The sequence below is a fragment of the Sarcophilus harrisii genome, chromosome 4, assembly GCF_902635505.1.
Source record: "Sarcophilus harrisii chromosome 4, mSarHar1.11, whole genome shotgun sequence".
In the NCBI taxonomy this organism is placed as follows: Eukaryota; Metazoa; Chordata; class Mammalia; order Dasyuromorphia; family Dasyuridae; genus Sarcophilus; species Sarcophilus harrisii.
The window spans coordinates 348,544,354-348,559,707 of NC_045429.1; positions in this window are offsets into that span (position 1 = coordinate 348,544,354).

A 15,354-nucleotide genomic window follows, 5' to 3' on the forward strand; every position below is an offset into this window, starting at 1 on the left:
GCTGGGCACAAGGAAAGAAAGCCGATATTTAGTCTATTATAGTAAATGTTTTAACAGGGTAAGAGAACAGTCTAGAACTCTAGGCATGTAAATTCAGTTCTCTACCAAGAATAATTCCTGGATCCTGTTCTCTCTTATTGATAGTTTGTTTATGCTTCTCATACTCCACCTTCCATTTCTCATCTTCATATCTGTGAACAGATTATCCCCCATCCATGGGAAATATTCCTCACCTCATAGAATCCTTAACTCCCTTCAAAGCTTGGCTAAAAGCACACCTCATACAATTAGTCTATCTTGATCTCCTCCAGTTATGAGCACCCTATCACCCAGAAATGATTTTTTGTCTACTTCATATACAATGTTTTATTTAGTTATATCTATTAGATCTGCTTCCCTCCATAGGATGCATGTTTCTTAAGGGCAAAGGCTATTTTGGTTTTGTCTTTGTATCTTCAGCACCTTGGACAGTAACTGGAGCATGGAAGGCACTTAAATGCTGATTGTTGCTGGGTATCAGTACCCCAGTAGCCATTCCTGGATGTCTTTCCTGTAAAATTGGTTTTACTCAGCTGATCTTTCCCTCACTGGATCTCTTTGGTATGATTCCGCTTCTAGCATTTCACTTCTCCAAACAGAACTATTAGTGTACTCTAGCCACCCTCTATGGCATATAGTCACAGAGAGTGTCTCTAGTCTTGTACATTTAGAATGTTATGGTCAATTATAAAGGCCACATGTTAAGGGGACCATCAACAAATATGCCTTACCCAACAGTAATGTACGGCACCACACTAGTGTGATTCAGGTTTTAGATATGTAGTATTGGAATTAATTTGGAGGGATACCTTCATTAAAACTATAAGACACCCTGAGGAAATGATTATGATTCAGATGGCTCCTGAAGAAATACACAAATGTAAATCATTTGTATTTATAGTGAGTGTCACTATGAGTGATGCATCTAATTCCAGGATTTCACAACATTTAACAAAGTCAAATGAAAATTGTCTTATAATCAGTCTAATTAGATAATTCCTATAAAACATAAGCTAAGTAACAAAAAGGTTTTTAAACTAAAGAGCATCCTAACAAACAAATAGTCATCATTGCTCATCCAGCCTTAATGATTTGACCACATTGAATGCCTTCCTTGAGGTTTTCTGATTTTTGTCACTATAACGTAGATTTCTTTTGAATTCTATAGAAGGAATAGATAAGCCTGAATTCAATTAATTAATCCACATACATATGCATGCACATATGTATAAATGTATATGTATACGTATATTAGCTTATAGTCTTTTTTCATTTCTTAAATTTGTCATTTATTTATTTTTAAGACTTTTTCTTTTAAATTTTGAGTTCCAAATTCCCCCCTACTGAGATGTAAACAATATATCAATTCTATATAATACATATTTAATTAAGCATGAATTATGCCCTGTAAAAGACAAAGTCTCTGTACCCCTCACTAAATACACAGACAATTATCATCAGAAAGATGGCCACTCAAAGAATTGGAAAATGAATAGATGCCCATCAATTATGGAATGGCTGGATAAAATTTGGTATATGAAAGTAATGGAATACTATTTTTCTATAAAATGATGAACAGGCTGATTTTTAGAAAGGCCTAAAAAATTTACATGAACTTATGCTGAGAAAAACAAGCAAAACCAAGAAAACCTTGTACATAAAAACAGCAAGATTGGGCAATTATCAACTATAATAGACTTGGTTCTATTCAGCGGGTCAGTGATCCAAAGCATTCCTAATAAACTTTCGGTAGAAAATGCCATCCACATCCAGAGAGAGAACTATGGAGATTCAATGTAAATCAACACATGCAATGTGTTTACTTTTTTTTCTTTTTTCTTCTGTTTTTTTTTCTCTCATGGTTTTTCCCTTTTGTCCTGATTTTTTTTTCTTAACATTATCATAAGTAAATATTTTTTTTAAAAGAATGAACATATATAACCAAAAAAAGTTGTTTTTACATGTACCTGGGGAAAATAAAAATTAAAAAGAAAAGATGGCCACTACATAGTTAATTTGTTTTTTTTTACTTTTATTTATTTGTTTGTTTCATAAACAATTCATAATTGTTCATAATTCATAAAAACTCAGAAAGAATATCTTTCTACTTCTTAGAAGCTGTGTGACTTTGAGCATATCAAATGACCTCTCTAAATGTCAATTTTCTCATTCATAAAATGAGAAGGCTAAAGTAGATGACCACAAGGGCCCCTCCCAGGTCTAAAGTAATGATGCTATAATATCCTAAGGTACATAGAGGTTAAAGTCTAAATAATAGAGGAGCTATGGATAGATAGAAGCAACTGAAGAGGATCTGCCTTGTTGACAAAGGGGATATATGGAATGAACATGAGACAGCAAAAAGGCTAGAGGTTGGATAGGGTCAGACTATTTTGCTTTGAGGTGTAATGAGAAAAAAAATATGGGATGGCATTTCTTTGTGCTTTTAATCCCAGGTAGGTTCAGAGGAGGATAGTTAGGTGGCACAGCAGATAGACTACTGGACCTGCAATCAGGAAGATCTGAGTTCAAATCCAGTCCCAGACACTTACTGGCTGTATAATCCTGGGCAAGTCACTTAATCCTATTTGCCTCAGTTTTCTCCTCTATAAAATGAACTGAAGAAGAAAATGGCAAATCACTTCTATATCTCTATCAAGAAAACCCCCAAAATGGATCACAAAGAGTTAGACAACTAGAGTTAGAAATGACCAAATAATAGCAAAGATTCAAAGCGAGAAGTCTCTCTTGTCAACAAAATAATCAGAGTCTCAGAGGCAGCAAACACTCCTCTGGGTTTCCACGGACCTTCAAACAACCAAATGCACTCAACACTGTCAGTATTTCTCCGACATATTGTCTGTTGTTGAGATAAAAGATGGTTTGTTCCCCATGTTTTCAAGAGCCAAATGATACAAGAGGGGCCTCCCCCAATGGAGAAAAACTGGAAATACTGTCATCGTGACTTCTTTATGGCAACACCACCTCTCCTTCAGTCTCAGTCAGTGTTTGATTAGGATATTGGTGTTCCAGGGAAGCAAGTCCAGCCCATGAGAGAGAGCAAAGAAAAAAGACTCTCTGCATCTCACTAATAAGTAGATGTGAAAGGCTTTACAAGTCCTTTACAAGCCACCATTTCCACAATAGATTTTAATTTTTAGGATTACAAGAGGGAATCTGCCTGTGCTCAGGAAGCTAATAATTTTCCACTCCCATCAGGAGCCAAAAAACTGTACACTGATTCACTGGGGCAGGGTGGGTTGGGATGGGGAGAGGCTGATTTATTTAAAGGTTTTGTTGGTGTTTTTTCCCCTTCAACTGTAGTTGGGTTTCTAGGGGCTTTTTTCCCCTTCTTTTCAGAATGAGTCTCTTGTTGACTGTGTTGATAGATACAGTCAGGAGGAGGCAGGAAAAAGATTAGTGAATTGTCTGCCTGGCTCAGGCCCACAGGACAGAGACAGACTAGCAGATGGCCTGGCTTAATCTGTCCAGGGTACTGTCATCCCAGTTCAGGAAAAAATGTGAAAACTTTAGCTGGCCCTGCTTTCTCATTCACAGAGGCTTTATTGTGCACTGAGTGATAAGGATACTGTTTAGGAGTGAGGAGGGGGTAGAGGGGACCGGCAGTAATTCAGGCTAATAGGTCCTCTCACATTAGCTCTCAATAAATGGCTCTCGGGGAAAGCTCTATGCAGGATTTTCTCTAGAAAAAAAGACCTCCATCTCAAACTAGGGAATGAAGCTGAGCATTCCAGATTCACTACATCCTTTTAGGATCCATTTGTTTAACCCATCCCTCTATCAATCCTGATAAAAATGCTCCTGTCCTAAGCCCAAACCTCCAAATTTATCTTCCTTTGATCAGGTTTTTCCTAAGCCTTTTCTGTGTCAAAGACCCCTGATGAAACCTACATACCCCTTCTCAGAATTATATATATATATATATATATATATATATATAACTTAATAGTACTTTATTTTTTAATTATATGCAATAGTTTTAAACATTTATTTTTGTAAGACTTGGAATTTCAAATTTTTTCTCCCTCCCTCCCTTACCTCCCCCCTCCCCAAGACAGCAAGCAATGTGACATAGGTTATACATATACAATCATTTAAAACATATTTCCATATTACTCATGTTGGAGAAAAAAATCAGAACAAAAGGAAAAAACCATGAGAAAGAAAAAATGAAGAAACAAAAAAGATGACAATAGAATGCTTCAAACTGCATTCAGTCTCCATAGTTCTCTCTCTGAATGCAGATGGCATTTTCCATTGCAAGACAATTTGGAATTGTCTTGGATCACTGTATTGCCGAGAAAAGCTAAGTCTATCATAGTTGATCATCACACATTCTTGCTGTCACTGTGTGCCATGTTCTCCTAGTTCTGTTCTCCAGTATAATATTTTTCAAATATTTGAAGAAAATGCTAAATTTCAACTAAAGGTTAGTGAAAATAAAGACATAATTTTTCCCACCTGAGTGCATGAATGCTCTCTAATCTACCCACAGAACCTTTGGGAGTCTGTGGACTCCAGGTTAAGAAGCCTTATTCTATGTATAATAGGAATAAAGTCTACCCTTAAGAAGGAAAAAGAAATTCATGCTAAACACAGAAATATAATCTCCTTGTATTGATGGAATTCTCTTTGTTCAAATGGGACATTTGAAATGCTGTTTCTTGAGGCAATACTGAATCTAAAAGTCACTAATTAAGGGGCTGTGTTTTTTGTGTCTGCATAGGGGAATTACTGTTATAGAAACTGCTTCCCCAGTCACCAGTGCAGATAGACAACTGGTCAATAATTTAAAATCTTAGAGAATTAGCTGGTGTGCTCTTGGAAGGTAAAGAGATTTACCCAAATTGATACAGTTAGTATGTGTCAGAGGAATGACAGTGTGAGACTTTTCCATTTGACTTTTCCATTGATGGCACCCAATTATTTTGATTGCAATAATAATTCAAATGCATTACTGCAGAATTGAAATGATTAAATTTTAAAGAATATGTGCTTATTAGTGTAAGCTTTGTTTTAGGGGAAAAAATTAATTAAATGCACCTTTCAATTTCTACAGCTTTTGGGCTGTGCTCGCCATGGAAATGGAAGAGTATTTGGAATCAGTGCTCCTGAATTTAAATCCTACCCATGTCATTTACTATTTTTGACCATGAACACATTACTTAGTCATTCTTGTTTAGTGTCAGGTCCCGTATCTATAAATTAATCAATCAACTAGTGCCTATTATGCCAGACACTAGGCAAACAGATATAATGGAATTATGTGACTTCTAAAGTCCCTACATCTGTGATCCTAGGACTTTCTGTGCCCAGTACCAGGGCTCTACATTTTATGCTAAGTGGCCTTTCTCTGGGAATTAAGAAATCTCATTTGGAAAATCTTTAACTCTTAGACCTCCTAACTGAGATATGGTGTCATAGTGATTATCTGTGTTTGTGTCTTATTCTTCTATGGATAAAAATATGTATTATCCAAACTTTGTATCCCCCTTAGGACCTAGGACAGTGTTCTGCACCAAGAGATGCTTAATAGGGGATTGGGTTGATTCCACCAGCTATTACATTGAATAGTATACTGGACCTGAAATCAGGAAGATCTGAGTGCAAGTCTTCCCTAGGATACTTTAGTCATGTAATTCCTTTGAGACTCAGTTTCTTCATCTGTAATACGGAAACAATAACAACAACCCTCCAGGCTTGATGTAAGGATCAAATGAGATAATATGCTTTGTAAACCTAAAAGTGCTAAAAAAAATGCTAGCTATTATTAATAATGAAAGTTGAAGGTTGTTGTCCTTCATTCTCAAAGAGGACCAAAGTAATATCACTATATTAGAGACAAGTTACAGTGTGTTTGACTGTGGCTGATCAGACCAATATGAGGTCAGAACACTCTGCCACAAGTTGGGCACAAATAGCCCCTATAAACATTTTGGATTGATTCTCTAACTTTGCATATCTTTTATTTCTTCTGAGCTAATTCAATTCTGCTTTGCTCAGACAGCACAATGAATGAATTAATGAATTACTGAATGGGACAAATCATTCTTGCTTCACAGGAGTATCTTCATCTGAGAAAAAGAGCCACTCATAATTACAGATCTATCATTGAGGGGTTGCCAGACCAACGGACAGCAGAGGGTCCTCACTCAGTTTGTGCCAGGCTCCCTTCTTCAGGGAAAGTCATGTCTGCTTCCCTACTCTCCTTCATTTTGCTTGTTCTCATGACAGCATGCAGAAGGCATCCTTCCTTCTTCCCTCTTGTCCTGCTACTTCCTCATCCCAACAGAATGGATCCCTCAGTCCATGCATCAATCTGCTTTGGAGAGCTGGAGCTTCCACACCCAGTTTCACGAAGTTGAGGTAGGAAAGGAGGGAATGCAATTTGAAATAAGAAAAGGAAAGAAGTGTCTTTGTGTCATAGGAGTGAGTGGAAAGGATCCAGGACTAAGAGACTGGAGCATTTCTCGTCTCAGACAGCAGGTGCTCTCCTGGATGTGGTTATGGCAACATAATAAATGATGGATAATTGCTTTTGTGACAACTTGCCAATTAAATTAGACTCAGCAGAATAACATAATGACAATTTGTTATGCTCCGGTGGGCACTAACATACCAATCATAATTAAATGCTATGACTGAAATAGAATACTGCTCTACGCAGGAATATATAACCCCAATTCCCTCTCAGTGAAACATTATAGGCTGAAGCTTGATTTTAATTTCGGGAAGATAATGGCATTAGTGTGCATCCGAGTGGGTTTCTGGAGAGGTCTATGGTAAGAGGGAGATGGGCAGCCACCAGAAAGAAGCTGCCTCTTAAAAAAGGTCCTGAGGGCAGATTCCAGGGTCACAAGTAAAATTCTGGAGAAGAAGAAGCTATAGTCTGTGGTCCACAAACATTAAAGAACGTGCCTGATCTCTAGAACAAAATATGCTTTAAGCAAGATCTCCCAGAGTCCTCCTGTGCAGAAGGCAGAGTTTGTGAGGACCAAAGGGTTAAAAAGTGGGTCTGTATTCATGGCAAAGCAAATCTCCTCTCCCTGCCCCCCATTTTTCCTGGGGTACTAGGTATAAGGCCCACCACAGAGACCAATGGACAGGTCATGAAATCTCAGAGGTCATTAGAATTGCCTGCTCCCAAATTACCCCTACTTCTTCTCTAAGGATCTTTTCCTTTGTATATCTTGTATATTTTCATGTTATTTTTCCCATTAAAGAATAAGTACCTGAAGAACAAGGACAGATTTTCTTTTCCTTTGTATTCCTAGAGTTTACCAAAATGTCTTTCACATATTTAGCACTTAACATATACTGTGGGTGGTATGTTGGTTAACTGAAAAAGGATCCCCTCTATAGAATATTCTGCAAACCCATTCTAACACTATTCATTGTAGAGCAGAGTTTGGAATAAGGCAGATCCATTTTGGAACCCAACCACTGGGGTTTTGAGAGAAATGTCAAAAAAAAAAAAAAAAAAAAAAAAAAAAAAAAGCAGGCTTTGTCATTTCCACAGCACTTAGCTGGAGGTGAGCAAGGGTGGAGTCTGGAAGATCTATTTACTTGCACCACAAAGGGAATATTTTTGATGTGATGTCATCATTGCAAAGACAAAGCTCCACTTCTACTACTTCAAATCCCAGTTCTTGTCGGATAATACTAACAATCCAGAGTGTCCCAGCTTCATGCCCTGATGCATTCATGGGAACAATGCTGAAAAGCAGATTGTCTTCAGATAGATCATATTTTCCCATAGAAATAATGCTATAATTGGTGATTGCTTGTCTAACCAAGAACTCATAATCATATAAATCATAGATACAGCCAATGACGTGTCATAAAAACAAAGGAACAATAACTATAAACCCTATCATCATTTAAAAATAATAAAATTATACTGTCTGCTTATAAAATGGGTCAAAAGGTACTATAAGCTTGAAGTATACAAGGAATTCCCATATACAATAAAGCATACAAATAGTATTGGAAGTTTTTTTTCTTACTAATACATTTTGTTTTGACTGGTCAGCTACTTTCAAATAAGTAATCATGAAACCTTGTAGTAGAGTGGAAACAGGGTGGATTTGGAACCAGAGGAATTAGATTCAAATCCTTCCTCTTTCACTTATTACACATGTGACCTCAAATAAGTCATTTGTTTCTTCAGCTATAAAATGAGGAAACTGGAATAGATGGTCTCTCAGGTCACTTCCAGAAATGTGTGGTTGATGAAAAAAGACTGCAGCATATTGTTGTTGTTCAGTTTTTTTCTGTCTCTTTCTAAGGATTTTCTTTTTAGAGATACTAGTATGGTCTGCCATTTTTTTCTCTAGCTCATTTTATAGATGGAGAAACTGAGACAAACAGAATTAAGTGACTTTCCCAGGGTTACATAGCTAGGAAGTATTTGAAATTGTATTTGAATTCAAGGATATGAGTCTTTCTTACTACAGGTCTAGCACTGTGCCACCTAGGTTACTCATTAGTAAAGGGCACCCTTCTCCCATAAAGGATTCATATTCTGAATACCCATCCTGGGGATAGGCCTGACTTTCAAAGAGATGGAAAATAGATTTTTCTTATACTCTGTGACTCATTGCACTCTTACCATAGAGAAGAACTCCAGGAAAAAAAAATCCCTTAAAACAAAGTGCAGATATAGCTTGTGTCTAGAGCCTCCTCAAAAGGAATTAATAGGCTCTATTCTGAAAAGTACTCAGTGTTTAAAGCTATTCTCTTCCAAGAAAAGTGAAGTTGCAGGGATCACCTACAATTAGACAATCAGCCCCTGATTCAAATATGCCGAATTTACAAGTTCAAGGGTAGCCGCCAACATTAGAAACATTCATCTCAGCATTGCTTTTCAATCACCTTTGCTCAGGGAAAACACAGTAGAAGCAACAGCTAGGAAGTTGACATACAGTCTCAGGCTTGCTTAGACAAATATGTTCATCACTGTGTAGTTTGCTACTTTTCTACCCGTCCAATTTATTTAAACATACATACGATTATCCAACAAGAGACCAAATCTTTCATAATAACTAAGTATTTTTCAATCTATGAGACTCTTACCTATACCTTCCCATAATTTCTCCATAGGGAATCCATCCATTATGCTAGATTCTCTTAACATTGTGTTGATATCATTTATCCTTTACTTTTTGCTACATGACTAACTCATTTCCTTTTCTGGTCTTTTTCATATCTATATGCTACTTTTTCTGCGTAATTCCTCATGAGCAATATCCTACAACTCATTTCCTTTGGATAACCCACAACTTGCATTCATCAATGACTATAGTATTCAATGACTTGTAGCCATACACTATTTCTATATGAGAAAGTGTGGGTAGACTGCAATCCATACTATTAGAAGATGCATTCATATCAATAAAAGAGCAATTCTCTCATCATATTAAGGTAATCACATTTCTCATCTCTCCCCCCAAAGCTCTTCATACTGACTTCATTATTTCTATACTTAACTTTCAAAGAATGTGAGCTCTAGTGACATCAACCTGGGGGTTTTCCTCTCTCAATCACCTTTTATCTGTGCAGTATTTTCACCTTCTTCTCACACAGAGAGCCCCTATTATAGCTACTTAAGATCAAGGTATTGTGTATGTCCATGTTCAATGAAAACCACAGCTCTTAAACTCTATTTCTGTAGTTGACCACAGAACACAATTATTTTAAAGCAAATTCATTTAACGAAATAGAATAATGTTTTTAAAGCCACAATGGGGCACATACCTTGGTCACACTATCCCATAAACATATATACTTTTAATGAGAAGAGTGGACATCCATATGGGTCAGACATGAGAGACATATATGTAAAGGGACATACATGGGGCCAGGATAAATGCTTAGAGAAAAAGCTCACACTTCTGAAAACACATAAAACTGATGTTAAGGCTAGTCTAGTGAAGACTGCTGGGCACTTAGAATGTGGGGCAGAGTCTCTGCTCAGCTTTGCTCCCTGCTACTAGTAAAGGAGTAATGGGATTGGCCAAAAGCCCAGTCCTCATCAACCGATGCTGGGTGTTCTGTCTGATGAGATCCTACGTGGACTCTGGGGCATTCCCAGGTATTATTTCTAATCTGATGGACAGTGAAAGATGAGGAGTCTTTTGAAAGACTGCTAAACCAGAACTAAAAATGCTTACAAAAGGTGCTAATGAGTTCATTGAGGCTTCTCTTTCATTCTTTTCTAATTCAAGTGTGGAAGACAATGATCTCCGACAAGTCTCTTGTCACCATTTTTATATGACCTCCATTAAATAAAATGAGATAACAACCATCATTCCCAATCACCCTCTCAAAGTTCAACCCAGCATTAACGCCATGATACAAAAGATAACTTCAAAATAGAAGGATGTCAACTAGGAGTTATTTGTGCCCTAAAATCAATACAATAGTGCAGCCTTGGCAGAAAACCTGAAATTCTGGAACAATGGACTCTGGAGATACTACTTATTGAGTTAGTTCTTCAAGAGGTAGCACTACCCTTAAGAGCCAAAGAAATAGTTGAGATGGCATAGAGTTGCTAGCTGGCCCTATTCAAAATCAACTTATGATTAACTTGACATAAAGGATAGCAGAAAGAATGGCAATCCTTAATGTTAAGGATTCATAAGAAAGCAAGTGAGAAATACCAATAATCCATCTGTTGAAGATACTTCAATGCAGATGGTGTTCACCATTAAAATGGGCAAAAAAACAACAAGTATCTCTGATAAAGACTTCATTTCTCAAATATATTGAGAACTGAGTCTACTTTATAAAAATACAAGTCTTTCTCCAATTGATAAATGACCAAAGAATATGAATAGGCAGTTTCTAGATAAAGAAGTTAAAACTATCTATTGTCATATATTTTTAAAAAGCTCTGAATTACTACTGATTAGAGAAATGCAAATTAAAACAACTCTAAGGTATCAGTTCACACCTATCAAATGTTTAATATGAAAAAAAAGGAAATAATGGATATTCAAGGGAATGGGGGAAAACTGGGATATTAATGCATTGTTGGTGCTGTTGAGAATTGATACAACCATTTTCTTTTTTTTTAACTACAGCTTTTTATTTTCAAAATAGATACATAGATAATTTTCAACATTCATCCTTGCAAAATCTTGTGATACAACCATTTTGGAGAAACATTTTGGAACTATAGCCAAAGGGCTATATCCTTTGATTCAGCAATACCACTTCTAGGTCTATATTCCAAAGACATGAAAAATGGGAAAGAACCTATATGTACAAAAATATTTATAGCAGCTCTTTTTGTGATGACTAAGAATGGGGCATCAAAGGGATACCCATCAACTGGGGAATGGTTAAACAAGCTGTAGATTGTGATAGAATATTATTGTGCTATAAGAAATGATAAGCAGAATATAATAAAAATGACAATTCTACCTAAATTAATCTACTTATACAGTACCATACCAATAAAACTGCCAAGAAATTATTTTACAGAGCTAGAAAAAATGATAACAAAGCTCATCTGGAAGAACAAAAGGCCAAGAATTTCAAGGGAATTAGTGGAAAAATGCAAATGAAGGCAGTTTAGCTGTTACAGACCCAAAATTACATTATAATGCAGTGGTCATCAAAACAATTTGGGACTGGCTAAGAGTTGATCAGTTGAATAGATTAGGTTCACAAGACACTATAGTCAATGACTATAGTAATCTAGTGTTTGATAAACACAAAGACCCTAGCTTCTGGAATAAGAATTCACTATTTGACAGAATTTGCTGAAAAGATTGGAAAATATTATAGTAGAAATTAAGCATTGACCAACATCTCACATCCAATACCAAGATAAGCTAGAAATGGGTTCACATAAAGGATGATACTATAGATACATTAGGAAAACAAGGGATAGTCTCTATCTCAGATCTATGGAGAAGGAAATAATTTATGGCCAAAGAAGTACTAGAGAACATTATGAAATGCAAAATGGATAATTTTGATTATATTAAATTACAAAGTTTTTGTACAAACAAGACCAATGCAGCCAAGATTAGAAGAAAAGCAGAAAACTGGGGGAAACATTTCTACATCAAGGGTTTTGGTAAAGGTTTCATTTCTAAAATATGTAGAGAATTGACTCAAATTTATAAGACTACAAACCATTCTCCAATTTATAAATGGTCAAAGGATATGAACAGAAAATTTTCAGATGAAGAAATTAAAATCATTTCTAATCATATGAAAAAATGTTCTAAATCACTATTAATCAAAGAAATGTAAATTAAGACAACTCTGAGGTACCACTACATACCTCTCAGATTGGCAAAGGTGACAGGAAAAAATAATGATAAATGTTGGAGAGGATGTGGAAAACCTGGTAAACTAATACATTGTTGGTGGAGTTGTGAACTTAACCAACCAATCTGGAAAGCAATTTGGAATTATGCCCAAAGGGTTATCAAACTATGCCTGCTCTTTGTTTTTTGTTTTTGTTTTTTTTTTGTTTGTTTGTTTTTTTGTTTTTTTTTTATGGAGGTAAAGATTTTTTATTGAATTTTTCTACTCATATTTCAGTTTATTTTTTTTTTTATTATTTAATAGCCTTTAATTTACAGGATATATACATGGGTAACTTTACAGCATTAACAATTGCCAAACCTCTTGTTCCAATTTTTCACCTCTTACCCCCACCCCTCCCTAAATGGCAGGATGACCAGTAGATGTTAAATATATTAAAATATAACTTAGATACACAATAAGTATACATGACCAAAACATTACCTTGCTATACAAAAAGAATCAGACTCTGAATTATTGTACAATTAGCTTGTGAAGGAAATCAAAGATGCAGGTGTGCATAAATATAGGGACTGGGAATTCAATGTAATGGTTTTTAGTCATCTCCCAGAGTTCTTTTCTGGGTATAGTTAGTTCAGTTCATTACTGCTCCATTAGAAATGATTTGGTTGATCTTGTTGCTGAGGATGGCCTGATCCATCAGGACTAGTCATCATCTAGTATTGTTGTTGAAGTATATAATGATCTCCTGGTCCTGCTCATTTCACTTAGCATCAGTTTGTAAGTCTCTCAGGTCTTTCTGAAATCATCCTGTTGGTCATTTCTTACAGAACAGTAATATTCCATAATTTTCATATACCACAATTTATTCAGCCATTCTCCAACTGATGGACATCCATTCAGTTTCCAGTTTCTAGCCACTACAAAAAGGGCTGCCACAAACATTCGTGCACATACAGGTCCCTTTCCCTTCTTTATAATCTCTTTGGGATATAATCCCAGTAGTAACACTGTTGGATCAAAGGGTATGCACAGTTTGATAACTTTTTGAATATAGTTCCAAACTACTCTCCAAAATGGTTGGATTCGTTCACAACTCCACCAACAATGAATCAATGTCCCAGTTTTCCCACATCCCCTCCAACAATCATCATTATTTTTTCCTGTCATCTTAGCCAATCTGACAGGTGTGTAGTGGTATCTTAGAGTTGTCTTAATTTGCATTTCTCTGATTAATAATGACTTGGAGCATCTTTTCATATGACTAGAAATAGTTTCAATTTCTTCATCTGAGAATTGTCTGTTCATATCCTTTGACCATTTTTCAATTGGAGAATGTATGCCTGCTCTTTGATTCAGTAGTGTCTCTACTGGGTCTGTATCCTAAAGAGATCACAAAAAAGAGGAAAAGACCCATATGTACAAAAATATCTGTAGCAGGCCTTTTTATAGTACCAAGGAGCTGGAAACTTAGTGGATGCCCAGTAGTTGGGGAATGACTGAACAAATTATGGCATATGAATGTTATGGAATAGTATTGTTCTATAAGAAATGACCAACAGGATGAATACAGAGAAGCTTGGAGAGATGTACATGAACTGATAGTAAGTGAAGTAAGTAGAATCAAGAGAATATTGTACATGGCAATAATAAGATTATGTGATGATCAATTCTGACGGACTTGGCTCTTTTCAATGATGAGATAATTCAGGCCAATTCCAATAGACTTATGATGGAGAGAGTCATCTGCATCCAGAAAGAGAACCATGGGGACTGAATGTGGATCATAACATAATATTTTTTATAAAAGCTTTTTATTTACAAAACATATACATGGGTAATTTTTCAACAATGACCCTTGCAAAGCCTTCTGTTCCAAATTATCCCCTCCTTCCCCCCACACTCTCTCCTAGATAGTAGGTAGTCCAATACATGTTAAATATATTAAAGTATACATTACATGTTTTCACCTTTTTGTTGTTTGCTTGCTTTTTTCTCTCATTTTTTTCCTTTTTGATTTGATTTTTCTTGTTCAGTATGATAAATGTGGAAATACATGTAGAAGAATTACACATATTTAACATATATTGGATTGCTTGCTGTTTAAGGAAGAGGGTGGAAGGAAGGGAAAGAGAAAAATTTGTAACAGGGTTTTGCAAGGGTGAATGTTAAAAACTATCTGAGTATGTATTTTGAAAATAAAGGGTTATTACAAGGGAGAAAAAAGAAATAAGCAGGATGATTACAGAAAAACCTGAGATTTACATTAACTGATGCCAAATGAAGTGAATAGAACCAGGAGAATATTGTACATGATAACAGCAATATTGTTTGACAAAGAATTGTGAATGACTTAGCTATTGTCAGCAATACAATCATCTAAGACAATCTCAAAGAATTAATGAAGAAATATACTATCTGCCTGCAGAAAAAGAACCAATATCATTTGAAAACAGACTGAACCATGTTATTTTCCCTTTCTTTCATTCTTTTTTCTTTTAATTGAATCTTCTTCTACAAAATGACTAATGTAGAAATGTTTGACATGATTTCACATATATAATCTGATTGTTTATCGGGGTGGAAGAAAAGAGAAAAATAGAATTTGGAACTTAAATTTTTAAAAAAAGTTAAAAATTGTTTTAACATGGATTAGGGAGAAAATATATACATATATATGTTTAAGATAGTCATATGAACAAATAAATTTAAATGGGCAAAAAACAAATTAGCATAAAATGGACTGAAAGCCTGAAAACTTTAATTAAAAATCAATACTATATCATAACAAAGTTGGAAGTAGATCTCACTAGCTCTTAGCTTTTTGTCAAAATTTGAACTCCAAATCACATAGCAATGCCTTACTTATCAGTCCCAGGAAATATTAAAAAAAAAAAAAACCTTCATTACCAAGAAAATTAGAGATGAAATTGAGGAACTGCTATGATCCAAAGATGAAATAGATTAAGTATCTGAGGACAGTGAAAATCTTCGCTTAATGCAAATACC